The sequence below is a fragment of the Salvia splendens genome, chromosome 18 (genome assembly GCF_004379255.2).
Source record: "Salvia splendens isolate huo1 chromosome 18, SspV2, whole genome shotgun sequence".
Lineage (NCBI taxonomy): Eukaryota > Viridiplantae > Streptophyta > Magnoliopsida > Lamiales > Lamiaceae > Salvia > Salvia splendens.
Window position 1 is genome coordinate 15,810,453 of NC_056049.1, and position 20,747 is coordinate 15,831,199.

The following is a 20,747-nucleotide window of genomic DNA, read 5'->3' on the forward strand; positions in this document are numbered from 1 at the left end:
ACCGACCATGCCATACCGCATACCATACCGGAAATTACGGTATGACAAAATTCCATACCGATACCGTACCGAATTTTCGGTATACCGGAATTCCGGTATACCGAAAATTCGGTATAATATTTTTTTATACCGTTACCATACCGTTATTACGGTATACCGTACCGTGTTTCGGTATACCGGTATACCGAAACACGGTACGGTATACCGTAATAACGGTACGGTAACGGTAACGGTATACCGGAAATAACCTATTTTGTCCAAAATATTTAACATAACAATTCAAGTGTTCAACTATTTAAAAAAGCCCAAAACAATAAAACTTCATCACAATCAAATCTTGTTCATAGCATTCAAATTAATAAAACTTCAACATTCAAATCCAAAACAATTTATGAAGTCACGATCAACAACATTATCTTCATTTCTTGCAACCTCGTTGTCTTCATTTCTCAAAATTCCACAAAAAATCGTTGAAGATGACCCTGCATTTGATAACCTTTATTAATAGTCGAGCATAATAACAATACACAAACAACCAAACCAAAATAAAGTAGTTTCGAGGATGAAGGAGTTACTCAAATGGGCTGCCACTGCCAAGGTCACACAGACAGACATTCTAGATTTAATCCTAAAGTTTAAAATGTTAATTTAATTGGTGTGGCCTTGATCAGGTTTTATAATAGATATGGAGGATGCAGCTGAAGCTGGAATTTGAAACTGGATCACCTCTGATTCTGAATGTATGCATGAATCATTCTGGCGCCACAATCCCAACTACCTCTTCCAACAACAGCCAACTATTTTTCTTAACACCCCCCACCAAAAAAATTAGGAGATGAAATTTGTTGGATAATATTAGTACCTCATCGTTTGTTGGATCAAGTAGTAGATAAAACTTGAGAATCATCTTGACTCATGTGTGCATCTACAAAAGAAACACAAAAGTAATTAACTTCTATAAGACAAAGAAACTTAATAAATTAAAGTAACACTTACTCTTTTCAATTTCTTCAATTTCTTTATACAAATCAAGGTCATCATCAGTTGGATCCTTATATAAGCTAAACTTATCTGCTTTGAGCCAATCATTCGTGCACACCAATGCCTCTACCATTTTTGGACTCAAGCTGGTCCTAAAAGGATCCACAACCCTTTTACCCAAGCTAAAAGCGGATTCACTAGCAACTGTTGAGCTTGGAATTGCAAAGATATCCTTTGCAATGAGTGAAAGGATTGGATATCTAGTTCCACTTCCTTTCCATTTATCTTTATTCTTTTATTATAATACCATTGCAAAGATATCCTTTGCAATGACCCTTCTCGTGACAACTGTGATCATATAGTGGGCATAATGTGCATCTCTTCACTAAATGATTTATCAGCCCACTTGTACTTCCACCACCACATGGTATTTCAACTTGGCAGTATTTGCATATCCCAGTTACTTGTAAACTGCCATCACTCAATTTCTCTACTCTTTTTTCGCAATGATCCCAATATGGGCTACGTTTCTTCTTTTTGGGAGCAGGAGGAGGCTTTTCTGTTGAATGTTCTATTGTTCGCTTTCGACTAGCACCACCATCATTTGTTGAAGTGTCAACTGTTTTTGATGATTCAGGAATATGTGGAGTTGGAAGCGAATGAGAAGATTCTGATTCCATCCTAAAAAAATAAAAACATAGTGAGTCCTATAATCTGTGAATCTCAATCTCATTATTATAAATATACTGTAACTTGTAAGTGATAAAAAATTTAAGGGAAAATAAGGTGCAAATCTGATCAGTTATTGTATTAATTAATTTCCAATCAAGTACACAAGTTGTTGAGTTGTATTCAATGAACATAAAGTTAAACTTTGCAGGAAGATAATGCTTGGCCATCAATGCACATATAAATATGCATACCTTATCAGAAGCTACAACATTAACTACATAAAGCTTCAAGCTTTCCTTATTGATATTTAATTTTTGCAAAACACCAAAATTAATCGTGCATTGTGGTTAATGTTCTGGTTAGTTCACATTTTCCAATTGAAATTTGAAACTAACTGGTAATTGAGATAATAACACACAGGTAATTAAGAAGCCACCTTCAAATTCTTGATCTCATCCCTCTCCAAATCAAAAGAAATTTCCTTCCCCTTTCCGTTTTGTAAGCTTGCGTAAGAATGTAAGACGACGACCTCGGCCTCGTGGTGGCGCAGCGGAGCGGAGCGGAGCTGAGGCTGCGACCCAGGCGGCGAAGATGTGGTGACACCGTGGAGGTTTGATGATTCACGGGAAAGGGTTTGAGAATTGAGGCGGCGGGAGCGAGATTATTGTTTGGAGTTGGGAAAGTAGGGTTTGTCCATTTATCTTTATTCTTTTATTATAATACCAGTAGTTAAAAATTTGTTCATTTAATGCTTTATCATTCAACAATCATCTGTCGTATTTTAGTTTATAGAGTTTTTCATGCTATATTGAAAATAATTACTAATATAATAAAATTAATTTTTAGATAATCTTATTATTATTATCATCATCATTATTATTATTATTATTAATTCTTTTTATAATTTAATATAATGTATAACCTGGGTATAATATTCATAAAATTACTATGCAATGATAAAATAAAACGGAGCTACACTATATAATTATTAATATACGTAGTTTAATCTATATGTATATAATCTTTCATATTGTTATTTTAATTTATAGTTTCCGCTAACAAAACTGAAGATATTCTTACACTTTTATTTGTCTAGATTATTTTTGCATATATATTGTATATATTTGAGAAAACTAATCAATTCCTAAAATGTTCCGTGCATCGTACGGGCGTGACACTAGTTAGTAATTTAAATTGGACATTTATTTCTCTTTAAGAATTAAGAATGACTGATCAATATCATATTTATTCATCCTTCAATTTAAGTAGTATATAAAATAAGATAACATACAATGAATTAAACACTAATTAAACGATTTGATTCATTTTCAGCTGCACATATTTTTAATTGACATTTTATGAAATGAAGAATTAAACAAAATTTTTAATTACTTTGTATATTTGGAATATGACATTACACAAAGAATCATATACTAAATGGTGTGAGTTAATACAAATTCTTTCAAATGTGCTCTGTTGAAACATATTCCCGAAATCGTATTTTCAATCTTGTTTCGGTGTTACGTGCTATTGTGTTTATTATATTTAATAGGATGAGTTGATAAAAAAATAATTCAGGTTAATTTTAAATTTGTTTGAATAAATTATCATTTGAATGTTTAATTTTATTGTATTAATTGATGTATTAATTTTTTTAATATAATATATATATAAATGTAATATATATATTAACATATTTAATAATAATATATATAATAATCTATCGGTATACCGGTATACCACGGTATACCGAAACTTCGGTATATACCGAATCCACGGTATACGGTATACCACGGTATACGGTATACCACGGTATACCGTGGATTCGGTATATACCGAAGTTTCGGTATACCGTGGTATACCGGCATACCGTGGATTCGGTATACCGCGGTATACCGCGGTATAGAAAAATTGCTACCGTTACCGTACCGAAACATTGCGGTACGGTATCATACCGTACCGGAAACTGCGGTATACCGAAAAATCGGTATTTTCGGTATTTTTCCGGTACGGTAAGTCCGGTATTACGGTATTTCGGTATAATTTCCCACCCCTACCCATGTCTGGCAGTCTTTCCGTCTTGATTCTTAGAGAGCTACCCCCCTGTGATGGCCTCAGGTTTGCGCCATTCCTCATATGTCCATTCCTATGCTCACTGGCAAATCCTGGTTGAAATAAAACGGACGGTGCAACATCCACACGGCCTTGATGTTGGCTTGATCCGACGTTCTGGGGAAGAGGTGTGTACGTTGGAGCACGAACATTGTCCATTCCATACATGCAAAAGACTGATCCGGGAACAGCCTGAGACAGACCGGGTGGCCCTACAGATGATCGATGAGTCAAGAGCTGGTTGCCACCAACTTGATTCAACATTTGTGTCCTTGACTGTGGTTGAACCAACTGTCTGATTACAGGACCCGACTGGGAGTGGATGTTCATGTGCATTTTACCAAATGGCTGCAATGCAACAAGCTGTTGCGGATCCATATTCGTGGGGATTCCATGGAGTGGATTCACTTGCATACTGTGGTTATAGTGTTGCTGCCCATCTAGAAACCTGATGTTCGGATTATTGATGCTGAAAATGTTAAGTTGATCAACAATGGGCACGGAGTTGTTGGTCACCCTACCAAGACTATGAGCTGAAGAAGCAAGAGCTTGAGGATCTAGGCCGTTAACCGAACTTATCATGCCAAAACCTGCATCCTGGTGTTCAAGAAAAGAGCTCCCAGCCCCATTCTGAGACTGTTGACCAATCCTTCTAAGATAAAGACGATATTTCTGCATCGTTTCAGAATAATTACAAAGAGACCGTTAAGGAATAGGAGTTCAAAGAAAGTAAAAAACAAGACAGGTTCTGATTCCAACCTACCTGAAGGTGGCTTGCAACATTCTCTCTACTGAGGCACGGGACATTCATTAATTGCAATATTTTCTTTGGTACAGCCTCTGTTTACACGGAAACAAGTGGCTCAACTACATAAATCATTTATACAAATAAATTAAATTTCAGAAACTTTATCAAATAAACTCCATTTAAAGCAAGAATATATTTTCAAATTGTTGAACTGCAACAACAACCAACTCATTATAGATCTCATAAGAATATCAATTTACTAATATCAAAATTATCAAAATATGACAAAATAACATCCCTTGAAGAAGTAAGACGATCCAAGTTTGATTTATTTGGGCGTAACTCTAGCTTAGAAGACAAGTAGTATGTACTTACACAATTGTGATACTAGTCCTTCTTATGCAATGTTAACATGTAAATAAATTTTGTAAGATCAAATTAAACTAATTCCAGAGTCTAGTAGCAAAGAAGGAATAGAAAAGGGGGTTAGAAACATACTGTCGATCCCAAGTTGATTAACAGCGGTTACAAATAGCCGGTGCAGCTCAACAGTCCAAACAACACGTAGTTTCTTCAATGCAGATGATTCATCCTTGTCATCACCATCGTCCTCATCCTCTTCCCTCTTTCTCAAACTTCTCCAATTCCCTTCGTTAGCTGAAGAGGAGTAATCAGCATTATCCGTAGGCTTGTGCTGCTGATCATCTCCTTCTTCCACGCTTCCCAAGTGTTCCGTATCCTTCTCCTTACACTCATACTTCTTCTTACGAATCACGTGCTGCCATATGTTCTTCAATGCCTCCATTCGAACCGGTTTTATCAGATAGTCACAAGCACCATGAGTGATACCCTTCATCACAACACTTTTGCTATCATCGGCCGACATCACTAAACAGTAAACAACCACAAACAATCAAGAATTCGAAAACCTCATGTAACATGGAGTATCAATTGCTACTACTAATTATAGTATATTGATAAAATGATCAAATATGTGACTACTTACTGATGAGCAGATCCATCTCCAATCCAATGTGCTCCAAAAGCTTAAAACCATCCATGTCCGGCATGTGGACGTCGCTCATAACGATGTCAAATCCATCCATGTTATCCCTAACTAACTGCAGTGCCACCTCAGCTCGACTGCATTTCGTAACTGAAACCTCGAAAACAAGATTCCGTATTATTGTTGGCTAAAGGAAATCAAACAACAAGCTCTACCAACCAACTCTCTCTATCTCTAGATTTCAGATTCCAGTCATCAACTTCTTCTCTCTAAACAAAAATCCCCTAATCAATCACACAATCAAAGCTCCACAATCACCAACTAAAAAACACATAAATATTTGGGCTTTATAAGCAACATCTTAAACTACAAGAATTAAACATAACAAGGAAAAATAATACACGGTAATTCAACAATAAACACTAGCAAAAATATGCTTGATTCCAGAGAAATGTTACCTTCATAGCGGCAATGTTAAGGGTGTTTCCCTTAACAAGCACCGGCGGCGAGTTTCGCTCGGCGGTGGAGATCAATTTCCGGCGACCAATAGGCTCGGCGGACGGGGACAGAGTTTCTGTGCGCGGGAGTCGCTCCCGTCGGGCAGATAACTCGGCGGCTGATAGAATACTCCGGCGTCCAATTAGGATCGGCGGAGGGAATCCAAAGTTAGGATTGAAAAACACACGTTATCCTTGGTGGAGAAAATATTTCATTAATTGATTGAATGAATAAAAAGGATAACAGTCTATCCTATTTATAATGATACTGACTTAATGAACAAGAAAACAAAGATATAGAAAAAGATATGCTAAATCCCTATAATATCTAAACTAAATAATAATAATAGAGGTTCGTATCAACTCCCCCACGGTTAAAATCCACCTTGTCCTCAAGGTGGGAACCACGAAGCAAAAAGGAGAGTTGAAAGCAGAAGCTTCGGCGAGGCAACTCCTCCTGGATCAAACACACACCGAACAGATGAACGTCTCCCTTCTTCACTTCCATAATCGAAAAGCTTGTCCACGCCTCCCAGAATGCCCAAGCATGGCATGTCATTACTCGGAGGGATCAACCTTGCATCTTTGTCAAGCGATGTTGATCGATGATTCATACTTGGAACATCACCGACATTCAAATCCACATAGACACAAGCAATTACGGGCAAATCGGTGTAAGCACCATCTCCTTTCTTGCCCCAACAATTTCCAACAACATTTTTGGATGACACTTGAACAACATTGAGTGAGGCGATTATCTTCTCCACTTCACTAATAGAACCATCCTCCTCTTTATCTTCTAGCCATGTCTCCTCCTTTTCACCAATCTTCTCATCATATACCCCAACGAGCACTTGCGGTGACTCATTGTCGTTCTTGACAATCCCTTTGTTTTTGACGAACTCTTTAGGGGACTCGTTGTTTGGAACATCAAGAGGAGCGCCATCATTGTGAACATCGGTAACGTCATTGGGAACATCATCACCGAATACTATCGTGGGAGTATTATCAGTTTTCTCTTCGGCTAAATTCTCATCTTGAATGTTCTCCTCAAACTCCTCCCCATCATCCGCATAACATAGAATGCGTTGTTTACACACATGTCCCATCACCCATTTCTCGGGACAGTGCCAGCAGAGACCCAACCTGGACCGTTCTGACTTCTCCGCCTGGGAGACTCGTATTAGTGGCAGGAGTGGCTGCTCCGGAGTTTGACTGGTCACACGTGCGGGCTGACTGTACAGGTCCCGCGTTGGCTTTTCGGTGGAGTAGCGGGGCTGATGGGAGGCGGGCTGGACTCGCGCTCTCACCTCCTCCCGAGGGCGAGGTCGGTCCCAGCACGTCTCCGAGCGTCGGGGACGGTCAACGGTCAGGTAGCCGCGGTCCTGCTGTTGTGCCGGTGGGTCCCAGCATGTTGGGCGGTGCCGCTGCGTTGCGGTTGTCGGGTAGCGATCAAACCCTAATTGGGTCTGATGATCTCCGCGATCAGATAGGTGGCCACCCTTCTCGATGTAGCCACCGCGGTGTCGGGGCCAAGCGTCTTGCGCGTGATCGCGGTACCCGATGGGCTGGTATCTCGGCTGTGGGCGACGATCAGGTGGATCTAAGTGGTGTGAGACGTAGGGTGATTCTGGATCAGGCCACGACGACGGACGGAGTACTTCCACTCGGCTGCTCGGAGGGTCCCAACTGGTTACACGACGAGGTTGGGCCGGCTGGTAGGGACGGAATGGCTGTGTGGCCTGAGGGAAGTCGTAATGACGACGGCGATAGCCGGCGTAGTCGTATGACATGTTGACGGACTGAGGCGTGGCTGTGGTGGTTGATGATCGTTTGACTTCGACGCGGCACGCGGGAATCCTTCCCGTCGGGCGTTGCAGAAGTAGTGTTGTCCTGCGGCTAGAGCTCGGCGGACAGGCGGGACTCGACAACCAAAGCAGTTGTTGTGCGCGGAATGTTTTCCGTCGGGCAGCGGTGTAGCTTCGGTTTGAGATGGTGGGAGGGTCAAATCTCAATGAAAGCACCAGTTGTTAAGGGTGTTTCCCTTAACAAGCACCGGCGGCGAGTTTCGCTCGGCGGTGGAGATCAATTTCCGGCGACCAATAGGCTCGGCGGACGGGGACAGAGTTTCTGTGCGCGGGAGTCGCTCCCGTCGGGCAGATAACTCGGCGGCTGATAGAATACTCCGGCGTCCAATTAGGATCGGCGGAGGGAATCCAAAGTTAGGATTGAAAAACACACGTTATCCTTGGTGGAGAAAATATTTCATTAATTGATTGAATGAATAAAAAGGATAACAGTCTATCCTATTTATAATGATACTGACTTAATGAACAAGAAAACAAAGATATAGAAAAAGATATGCTAAATCCCTATAATATCTAAACTAAATAATAATAATAGAGGTTCGTATCAGGCAATTAGTCAGCATTCTTTCCAAAATCCTAAGACAAGTATGGTCATCGTCGACGACGAGAATCCTCAAACCCACCGGAAACTGCGTCGCCGGACTTCCAAGAAGCACTTGAAGTAACTAGAGACGTTGGATTCACTCCAAGATTCATTTTTTTGCCCATATTCAACGGAACTCAATAGTTCCAGGAAATTACAAGAGATATATGCTGAAAATTAGTAGTATATGTGTCGAGCTATTTTAGCATAACTCATATGCAGTCACCAAAAATTGTAGCACACATATATAATAGAATAAAAAGATTATAAAAGGGGTTTGATTTTGTTTTGCTAATATATACGCCAGATTTGGTTGGCAAGATGACAATATTCTTTAAATTTTAAATTTTTTTATTTTTAATTAAATTGAGAAAGTAATCAAAATCTTGAAAATAAGGAAATCACTATAATTTTTTAGAATTCTGAATCTAACTTTTTTTTATATATTCTTTTCTCCAATTTTAGGAATCTTTCATATTTAGGTACTCAATGTAATGGAATATATTATTATTATTATTATTACTATTTTAATTTAATTAATTAATTTTTTTATAAATAATTAAAATTATAAAATACTTAATACTCTCAATTTGCGTAGACATGGCCATAACAGGAAGCATTATGTAACCTTGGGGAGCAAAATACTTGATTGTAAGTTTTTTTCTTTTTTAAAAAAAATTAACTCCTATATAACAGAGGAAATTACAAGAAAATTACAATTGACGCATTATGTGACCCTGGGGAGCAAAATACTTGATTGTAAGTTTTTTTCTTTTTTTAAAAAAATTAACTCCTATATAACAGAGGAAATTAAAAGAAAATTACAATTGATGTGGGCTCGTACTTGATTGTAAGTTTTTTTTCTTTTTTTAAAAAAATTAACTCCTATATAACAGAGGAAATTACAAGAAAATTACAATTGATGTGGGCTCGAAAATTACAAAGGAGGAAATTACAATTGATGTCAAGAGGGCTTGAACTCGGCACCTCATGCAATAATTGTTTAAGCTTCTTGCCGTTAGGACAAAGGCTCTGGACAAATACTTATTTGTAAGTTAGAGGAGTTGAATTTGTTTTACAAAACTGATGTTATTATTATTGGTAACCGGCAACCAGTTGACCGCCCGTACCATGCGTGGACTATATATACCAGTATTATGATTATAAAAAAACACTACTAGATTATATAGTACTCCATGGAATTGAATTAAATTAAATAAAATATTGTTACAATTATTTATATCTAAACAATAAATATACAAATTAATGAAATTATGAACACTTAACACAGAAAACTATTTACAGAAATGCTAAGATAATTTTTGTACTTTTATTTGTTATAATAAAATAAAATATTTTAATAAACTATGACTATTCTGGATATAAACGATGAACAATGCTAGCTATTTGGTGCATCAAGTCAGGTAAACCAAAAGATTTTTGTTATTTTTCGCAAATTTATAGGTTAATAATGTATGGTATAGTACTGATTATTTTTCAAGATTATTAGTTATTGGTTTTGGTAAGGTATTGGTTATTTTTGGTATGGTTTTGACAAGATCATTGGTTATTTTTGTAAGCTTATTGATTATTTTTGCAATATTGTTTTACAGTACCAGAATGTTTGTTAGTAGGCCAGTAAATTCGGGTACCCACGGGTATCCAAACCCGAAGAAGTTGAACACAAATTTTCCCGCAAAACTCTATTTTGTAAATCTACTATTGAATATTATTATTTATTTTTATACTATTTGTGTATTGTAATAACCATTTTAACAAAAGGAATAAAAGAAATATCAAATGATATAAATACTTGGGCAAAATCATTTTTACCAATGAAATTACAAACTACTACTATTAAAAGAAATATTTAGCTTTCTTAAACAAATTAATCATATTAAATCAATAACACATTCCCAGTATCAATAAAAATACAATATCACACTAATCGATGCCAATAATATGAACAAATTAATTTATATTCTACCATATATAAAGTGAATATTTACTTTGATAGTAAGTTATCTCAATAAGATAAAGATAAACAGACGTGAAAAATGCAATCTCATTGGATATATGTGAGGAAAATACGTAAATCCAAATATGGAAGGGATGAGAATGATAAAAATTTGTGTAACACACTCATCAGTTACAATTGTTATACTCTCTCCGTCCAAAGAATATGCACTTTAGGTTTAACACGGATTTTAATGCAAAATTGGTAAAGTAAAAGAGAGATAGAGAAAAGTAATTAAAGTATTGATAGTGGGATACGGGCTCAACCTCATTAGAGAAAAAAAAGTTTTTAAAATTGGAAAGTGCATATTCTTGTGGGATGGACTAAAAAGAAAAGAATGCATATTCTTGTGGGCCGGATGGAGTATGCATTATACTATACATAATATATCCATTAGAACGAATTCATATATTCCAATCAATATATATTTGGCAAACGTTTGATAAGTTGATAATGCCTAGATATAGATACTTATATAATTAGATTAAGATCAAATATTAGTAATTAGATTAGGAGATGTAGGGGTTGAAATAATGTCAATTAGATTATATTTTAAATTTAAAAATTATTAAATAAACTTAAAGGGTATTAATGTCAAGTCTTATATTGTGGTTATAACTAACAACTTTCTCTCTCCTCAAAATCATCTTAACTCTCTCTATCTAAATAATTTTTTTTAAATTATACCAAATTAAAGGTAATTTCATAATTATTCTAATGAGATCTCAATTGCATATGTTCCGACAATGATCGGATGATGAAATTTTATAATTTCGATTTCAATTTTCGTATATGTTGAAAGTAGATTTTATATCAATAATTGCATAATTTTTTTTCAATATAAAGCATGTACAATATCAATAAAATTGTGTTGATATTTTCGAGTGCTTGTATTGAAATTTTCATGTCACTGTGTTGATATTTGTAATAATACACTATGTAGATATAAAAAGAACCGTACAAATTATTATGTTATAAAAGATTGACTATTTTAACCTTTTATTGATATTTTGTCTACTATTTATTGAAATCCGTGAACTTTAATCTCATTCACTCATTTTAAGATCTAATGGTGTAGGATAGGCTTATTTGTGGATTAGATACTAAATGCATTTTTAACATGACCATGTATAACTATTTCTATGTTTTTGATATTATAGTTAATTGTTAACAAATTAGGTGCCAAAAATGAGTCCACAAAAACCGTGGCTTTATATATTGATTTAACTAATATTTTAAAAAAATTATATCAAATTAAAGGTAATTTCATAATGATTCTACTGAGATCTCAATTGCATATGTTCCGACGATGATCGAATGATAAAATTTTATAATTTTGATTTCAATTTTCGTATATGTTGAAAGCAGATTTTATATCAATAATTGCATCAAAAAATTTCAAATTAAGTACATGTACAATATTAATAAAATTGTGTCGATATTTTTGAGTGCTTGTATTGAAATTTTCATGTCACTGTGTTGATATTTGTAATACATTATGTTGATATAAAAAGAACCGTGCAAATTATTATGTTATAAAAGATTGACTATTTTAACCTTGTATTGATATTTTATCTATTATTTATTGAAATCCATGAGCTTTAATCTCATCCACTCATTTTATGATCTAATGGTATAGGATTGGTCTTAGTTGGGGATTAGATACTAAACGCATATGACCCTGTTTGAGTATTTCTAAGAGCATCTCCAGTGGGCGGACATCCCACTCGGACATCCACTAGGACATCCCAAAAACACCTCCTGCCACGTCACTAGGACATCCCACCCCAGTGCCACATCACTAGGACATCCCATGCATATCCGCCCTTCCCATCGCCCTTCCCACTAGGACATCCCGCAATAAAAAAAATCATAAATTCACAAATAAAACAATTTACGTTTACGGAAATAAAATTTGACCGAGAATACGAACGGGAAAAATTAACAACTTTATCGGAAAAAACAACTTTATCGGAAAAATTAACAACTTCAACGAGCCGTATATATAGAGTTTCAAAAAAAAAAAAAAAAAAAAACGGGACGTCCGACCGGACGTCCGAGTTGAAGCCACAGTGGCGGACGTCCGCCCGCCCGTCGCCGGGATGTCCGAGGACACCCGACGTCCTCACGGGACGTCCGTATCCGACCTCCGACCTCCCAACGGCGGACGTCCCGTCGCCCTTCCCGGTGTCCGACCGGACGTCCTACCGGAGGGGCGCCATAGGAGATGCTCTAAGTATTTTGTGTTATAGTTAACTGTTAATCTATTAGGTGCCAAAAATGAGTTCACAAGTGGCTTTATATATTGATTGATTTTTATTTTTATATTTAATTTTAAGTCTATTTATTTTTATAATTTCTATATTAATGAATTAGGTTAATTTTGCTGCTTATTATTCTTAGTTAATTATTTTAATTTATTTTTTTGGAAATAAATATATATGTCCACAGGAAACTAGCATTCACAGAGTAGATGTATATAAATGAAAGAAAATTGAGTAAATTAGATGTAAGATGACAAATAATGAGAAAACTTCTATCAAAAGGTCTGAGAGATAGGGTTCAAGTTATTCAGTGTATAATCTTTTTCGTTAAGAATTTTGATGGGGAATTCCCTTTAAAAGAATCACAAACAATTTTATTTCAGTTTGAGAATATTTATTTATATTTATTGATTTGTTGATAAACAACTATCAATTTCGCATTGGTTTTTGGCTCTAAATAAAAAACATTATCATATTTTATTAAATTTAATACTCTATTTGTCCTATAAAAATTAGGAGTCAGGAAACCCTCATCTGATTATAAGCTCAATAACATCTTTTGATTTTTTTGCTAAGGTGAATTTGTCCACATGACTATCTAAGGAACCAAGAATGTGCTATCTCTCATGGATGGGGGCTCCATTCCAGCAGTTTGATAAGAAAATGTGTGTCAGTGTTCTATGTTGTCTCGTGGTCTATTTGAGATATAAGAAACAAGGTTGTGTTTCATGATTTCAAGCCTAATTGGGAATTCGAGAAGAAGAGGCTCTTATGGCGACTTGGCTTGTGGATACGTGGATGGTGTTGGGACTTTTCATTCTCTCCAGGACAAGTGATGGATAACCTAAACAACATTAGAGGATGTCTGGAACCAAAGAGTGCACGGAAAATTAATCTCATTTTCTCAAAGAAAGTGGCACGGAGTGGAACGCGTACAGAGAGACTACGCTGTCCGCACGGGGTTAGCTTTCTTCCTTTTCCATGTCTGCAGGAGGTACGAGGTTGACGTGGGTATGTTGACTTTCTAAGCTTCTTGATGTTGTGGTGTTTGTGCTTGTGTAAGGGTAGGCTAAGAGTTGTTTCTTTGTCTTCGATGTCTTTGCTTGTGTGCGTTGTGCTCCAAAAAGGGGCTTTAGTCTGTTGTTTTATCTTCTTTGTTTTTGTTTTGTAACTCTCAGCTCACCTCTCGCTGTGGGTTTGAGTATTCTGGTGCATATACAGCATTTTGGTGGAATAGAGGTCCCACTTGTATATATTATTTTTAAATGAAATGTGAGTAGAAGTGAACCAGGATTCCTATTCGCGGACGGACTAAAATGGAAAAATGGGATTCCTTTTCGCAGACGGATAGAGTATACCATTAGGGTCCAGAATTAAACATTAATAATAATGTGTGTGAGTGTGTCCCACTTAGGGGTGGGTCGGTACGGTATTCCGTACCGAGAACACCCTACCGCGTACCGTACCGAAAACTGCGGTATAACAATATAGCATACCGATACCATACCGAATTTTCGGTATACTGCAATCCAGTATACTAAAAATTCAGTATGACACAAACACGGATTTTGCATGTTTTTAAGAACTAGATTTGATTCGTTTTAAATGTTAATCATGCAAATTATGTTCTTAAATTGCATATATTATCATTAGGTATTTTTGATGTGTTTGTTGATAAATGATAGAAAAAGACAGAAAAAGGTACAATAAGGCCAAGATGCATTAGCCTCAGTTCAAGCCAATTTTCCCAGCGCTTTTGAAGTCCAATCAATGATTAATTCATACCATTCGCTTCTTCTTCGAAATAGCTTCGTGTGGACACCTTGAATGTCTCAATCGGAGTTATGTGGAGAAAGTTATGACCATTCTACGAACATTGCGCGGTGCATCAAAGCTGACGGAAATTAGGCGGAATCAAGGATGGAAACAAAATACCATATTTTCTATTTCTTGTAGGACACGAAAAATATCAAGAATAAAACTTTTTCTAGCCTATAAATACTCATAACCTAATTCATAATCCTCATCTCAGAGCCTCCAATCCTTCTCCATCTTTACACCTTCTTCCACCAATCCTTCTCCATCTCTACACCTTCTTCCATCCCTCCATCTCAAAGCCTCCAATCCTTCCCCCTCTCTACACCTTCTTCAATCTCATCTTCCACACTTAAATTCCTCCACCTTCCATTGGAGCGGAGCTCTGTAGGTCCAGGCAAGAGAAGACTGAAGATTGAAGATTCAACCTTGGGTTTTATCAATTTCTTTCATGTCTCGTACTTTTATTATTTCTACTACTTGTCTATGAGTAATTAAACATCGTTTGTATATTTTTTTGTTGAAGACTATTGTGAATATGTTTTGATTTATAGAATTGAACCTTTTCCTAGCTCTTGTGATTGTTTTGTTTGTTCTTGTGCTTTTATTGTTCTTTTGTCTGGCCAACTTTAGAACCATGTCCGTTTAAATAGATTAATCGAGAGATAGCTAGTTTTACGGGGTAAAAGGAACGAGTGCAACACATAGGTTTATCTGCACTCGAGAGATGGGATCCTTTGTGAGGGCTTGAGTATTAGGAACTTAAGGAGTTAGAATCTAATCTATTTGAAGGAGACTTTGATAGTTAGAATCTAATCTACTGGATAGATGCACTCGAGAGAGGGCTTATTCTAGAATCGCGACTTTCCTAATAATCAGAGAGACACATAAAGGTAGAGGTTCTGTGAGATTAATCATCACTATGTCTTAGTAGTTGGATCCTAAAACTCTACATTCTTTAGCCTGCTTGTATTCTATTGTTTTATGCTTTTTATATTTGTTTATTTATTTCTGTCTAGTTTATAAAATCTGAAATCAAAATCTCCGTGTCTATAAATAGTATATGACGCGTAATATATGTTCGATATCCCCGTACTGACCTTTAACTATACTAGATCTATCTTGTAAACTTGCAGGTATTTTTAGTGCTAATAAATAATGCACCGAGTTTTTGGCGCCTTGCGGGGGAATATTATTGCTTTAAGCTGATATTTTAAAACGGTCTATAATACTAATTTAGAGTGTAAAATTTTGTACAGTTATTTTAATTTTTTTTATCTGTTTTGCAAGGGTTGCTATTTGAGGAGAACACGAATCACAACAATGGATTATTCTACACTCCGATGCAATATACAATCATCTACTACAACACTTGATATTATCCGTAGAGCGTGGGTGAGATATAAAGTTTAATGATAATAGCTCTCTGGTTTTTGTTTATTGTTTTTAGTATAAATTGTTTTTTTAGTTTAAATTGTTTTTTTTTCAGTTTCCTCACGTCCCTACTAACTTTTCTAACTTATTCTTAACGTAGTTTTGAACAAGTTTGGGGGGATTAAGTGGTGGACCGTGAGTGTAGTTGTTTTGTTTGTTTTCTTTTAATAAACCCGAGGTGAATCTTGTCATGAGCATAACATAGAAAACTTAGAAATACTCATGTTTAGGAACATCAGACCGAGTTGCCTATGATGAAAAGTTCGTTTATGTGTTGGTTGAGTTGACTTGATGCATTGATTTCAAGGTTTAGTGAAAAGGTGCATAAATAATAAATTGCTTGTTTGCCTTGAATCTTGCTTATACCTTGTGAGAATTGAGCCATAAATTTCTTTCTTGTCTGATTTATCTGCATTCATGTATTTGTTTCTAGAACTTGCTCCTAGTCTGCCTAAGTCTACATAGTGTTTAAATGATAAAAGAGGACATTAGGCCATCCTTCTTAGCTACTTTATATGTCCAATGTAATGACCTTATTCAAAATATTTTTCCCTAGCTAGCCACTTTAAGCCTTTAAAGCCTTTTTCTTTAGAAGCTAAATAAAGGGGGAATATTCTTACACTTGATAAGGCCTATTTCATGCATCGGTTTAGGGGTAAAATGTATGCTACTTGATCAGTTTATCGCGCAAGCGAGTGTTAATTGTGCAGGAATGCCGCTTGACCAAGGGCAACAAGGCCAAGCTGATCAAGCAGGTACAGAAGGTGAATAAGGCCAAAAACCAGGTGGGTTGATCAAGGGAGTAGTCAAGCAGTTAGCCAGGGGACCACTTCGTTCTAGAAGAAAGACACGTGAGGCTGATGCGCTGGATGACGATCATCAATCGGTTATCAAGGACGACATTCTAGAAGGGGACACGTGCTGATACGTAAGACGCAAGGACGAAGCCGATCATCATTCTGTTATTGAGGAGCGACGTCATTCCAGAAGAAGGGCACGTATCAATCGATGAGGCGCTCAATCCCAGTAAGGACGAATATTCGCTGCCAGAGGCGTTACCCCAGCTGGAGATTGTTGCGACGAGCTTTTAAATAGAGGATGCACCATCCTAATATAAATCCTCTTCCTTTTAAGCATATTCCCTTTTATCTTCTCTTTTCCATTTTCTAGTTTAGTTTCCAGTTCTGAAGATAGCTTACTTAGAGAAATGGTCAGTAGAGAGAGAGCGACCGAAGGGAGCGCGACAAAATACTCAATATCTGTTCGGCGCCATCTCATGTTTCCGACCGAGAGCTTCTCGACTTTACTCGCTTTCTTATTTTCTGAAGTTGTTAGCTTAGTTTAATTCCGTGTTGTTCCGTAGTTAAAGAATCGATCTTTTTCTATTCCGCATGTTTACAGTTCTGTTTTGAGCATTGAGTATAAAAATCGGAGTTGTTTTGTTTTCGTCATCTCAATTACTATTCCAGTCTAGTTCAACGTTAAAGTCTCTGATCTAGTGTTTAATCATGATGAATGGCAAAGTGTTTTGTGTTTTCATACCAAGCCTAGGTAGTTAAGTCCTTTTCCAGCATGTTGAGTTACTTGATCAAGTAGATAGTTTATATTCTGCCTAGCATAATCCAGTAGCTTAAAAACTCCCAACTTAAAGCGTGGCAGCAGCCGACCCCTGTTCATTATTCACACACTCAACACACCGGTTTCTCTGTGGGATCGACCCCGAACTTGCCGTTGCCGGGTAAACATTGTGTTATTACATGGATGTGTTTAGTGCATAGGTGTAAATAGTTTTATTTCCTTCTTTTCTGATTTGTTTTACTTTCCTTTTATGAGAAGGTATCACTGCGGAGGATACTGGAATCATCCTCTCATATACAGAGATACAAACGCTCATTGGCGAGTCCAGGAAGCCGGTGTTGTTACCACTCGATACAGAGCCGCGTTAGAGGCAGCAGCCGCTGAGCAACTGACCAGCGAGGAAGAAGGAGAATAGAATGCGCCACCTAAACGACAACCACTTGAGCAAGCAGAAGCAGAGAGGGCCCTCGTTGACAACGATTCAGGAATCGGCTCCCTACATGCCCACGACGAGAAGAAGACCACCCATTCCATCACTATTACTCCAGGAATGCGGACGATCGCGATCAAATCAGGGGTGCTAGCCGTATTGTCAAATTTTTATGGCCTCTCGAAGGAGTGTCCTTACTCTTTTCTGGAAGAATTTTGCATATACTGTGATATTCAGCCTGTTCCGGCTGGATCCTCATCCGACGATTATAGGCTCAAGGCCATACCCTTCGTCTTGAAGGGTGACGCAGGGTCTGGCTGTCGAGGTTTCCAGAAGGATCGATTAGAACATAGGCCGAGTTTCGCATGATATTTTTAGACCGCTTCTTCCCAGCGTCGAAGACGGGTTCCCTGAAGAGGGAGATCACAAAGGCGAGACAGGAGTATGATGAACCTCTAGGCCAGTATTGGGATAGATTTCAAGGGCTGCTTCAAGCATGCCCTAACCACAAGATGGGAGATCGTGAGGTCTATTCAACCTTCTATGGCGGACTCACAATGGACAGCAAGAACGATCTCAACCTAGTAGCTCAAGTTACGAAGATGATTCTTGGACTAGAATTAAATTATCATGAAGATTTAGCAAGTGCTCGATTAAATCCCGAATTAAGTATTAAAATTCCAAAGATGGAAAATGATGAAGATGGGGACGCGGGAAGCCGACCGGCGTCGCCCCGCGACGCCATGGGCGGCCTTAAGAAAATTCGAAGAAAAAATATTATTTAAAAAGGGATTTTCCAAGAATCCATATTTTATTAAATAAGTGCCCAAATACTTTTTTAGAGAAAATAGAATTTCTCCGAAGTTAGTAAAGTGAATAAATTCTGCAGAGTAGTGAAGCCCGAGATAGGATTAAGAAAATCCTATAAGACAAGACTAAGATATAGGTTCTATCCAATAGGATGCATGCATTCTTTTCTCAAGAGAAATAGTCTAGTACTAATTAGCGTGCTACGCTATTTATTTTTCAAAGGGTAAATTGCTCAAGGGCAAGTGAGGCCAAAGCGAGAAATTGAGTTGAGAATTAAGCATATCAGGTGGGCTTTCTTTTAATATCCAGCACTATAGTGTGGATATAAAGCAAATATTTTGAAGTTATGAAATATCATCCTTTCTCAAAAATGGTGATGTGATTTATTTTAAAGTTGTTGTCATGCCATAAAATGTTTGTTTTCGAGACCTGTCTGTTAGGGCTATATGCCGAAAGTTTGGCGATGCCAAAAATTTGATAAAGAATTCGGTTCCCAATAGGACCGCATATCATATTCGGAATTTCGTGCACGAGCGCTGTGAGCCATCCTAGAGAGAGGTTGGCCGGCGAGGGTGTTCGTTGAAGGTGGCCACCTTCACGACACGAGTTTCTCAGACATGGTAGGAAATTTGAAGAACTTAGACTGATCAGTCGAACTTTTAAGATCACAAAAGAATTTAGTATGCTCGGGCCTTTTTAAGAAAAACCCCCGTGCGATACTGTTGATGGATGACAACTTATATATGTATGTTTTGTTTCCGGCACGTGTCCACTGAGTACTCCTGTACTCAGCCCTGCATGTATTTATAAATGTGCAGGTTGAACGTCAAGAGGAAGGAATATCGATCGGAGTCGATGCTATTAAATAATCAAGTGGATTTCTCTACGATTCGTGTCTTCATACACGAAGTCGTTTAGTAAGGACCTATTCCGTTGTACTTTTGTCAAGTGAGAATTTCAAAGTCTCACATTCGAACTCTGATTTAGTTGATATGATGAATTATTCTATATTGAGATCTTGTAATCAAATGCTTGACTTCTAATTTGGGGTATCAATTGATTGGCCTTTCGGCAAGTCCCTTGAGTTCTTTCCTCGTTTCGTTAATTCCGCTTATTAGTCACGGATTTCCCGCTTTTGCTACCATTAGCAAAGTGCGGTCGTGACAGCTTTATAAGCAACATCTTAAACTACAAGAATTAAACATAACAAGGAAAAATAATACACGGTAATTAAACAATAAACACTAGCAAAAATATGCTTGATTCCAGAGAAATGTTACCTTCATAGCGGCAATTAGTCAGCATTCTTTCCAAAATCCTAAGACAAGTATGGTCATCGTCGACGACGAGAATCCTCAAACCCACCGGAAACTGCGTCGCCGGACTTCCAAGAAGCACTTGAAGTAACTAGAGACGTTGGATTCACTCCAAGATTCATTTTTTTGCCCATATTCAACGGAACTCAATAGTTCCAGGAAATTACAAGAGATATATGCTGAAAATTAGTAGTATATGTGTCGAGCTATTTTAGCATAACTCATATGCAGTCACCAAAAATTGTAGCACACATATATAATAGAATAAAAAGATTATAAAAGGGGATTGATTTTGTTTTGCTAATATATACGCCAGATTTGGTTGGCAAGATGACAATATTCTTTAAATTTTAAATTTTTTTATTTTTAATTAAATTGAGAAAGTAATCAAAATCTTGAAAATAAGGAAATCACTATAATTTTTTAGAATTCTGAATCTAACTTTTTTTTATATATTCTTTTCTCCAATTTTAGGAATCTTTCATATTTAGGTACTCAATGTAATGGAATATATTATTATTATTATCACTATTTTAATTTAATTAATTAATTTTTTTATAAATAAGGAAAATTATAAAATACTTAATACTCTCAATTTGCGTAGACATGGCCATAA

General features: G+C 36.9%; 1 long non-coding RNA gene and 1 pseudogene across 1 annotated transcript; both read right to left on the bottom strand.

Moving 5' to 3' along the window:
- Window positions 1–286: 286 nt before the first annotated feature.
- LOC121777045 lies at window positions 287–1,245 on the bottom strand. The gene is made up of 3 exons (XR_006045355.1): window positions 997–1,245; window positions 863–925; window positions 287–482 (listed from the first exon to the last, which is right to left on the bottom strand). It is a non-coding gene; the product is annotated as an uncharacterized LOC121777045 (long non-coding RNA).
- Window positions 1,246–2,558: 1,313 nt separating this feature from the next.
- LOC121776795 lies at window positions 2,559–20,253 on the bottom strand (annotated as a pseudogene).
- Window positions 20,254–20,747: the final 494 nt, after the last annotated feature.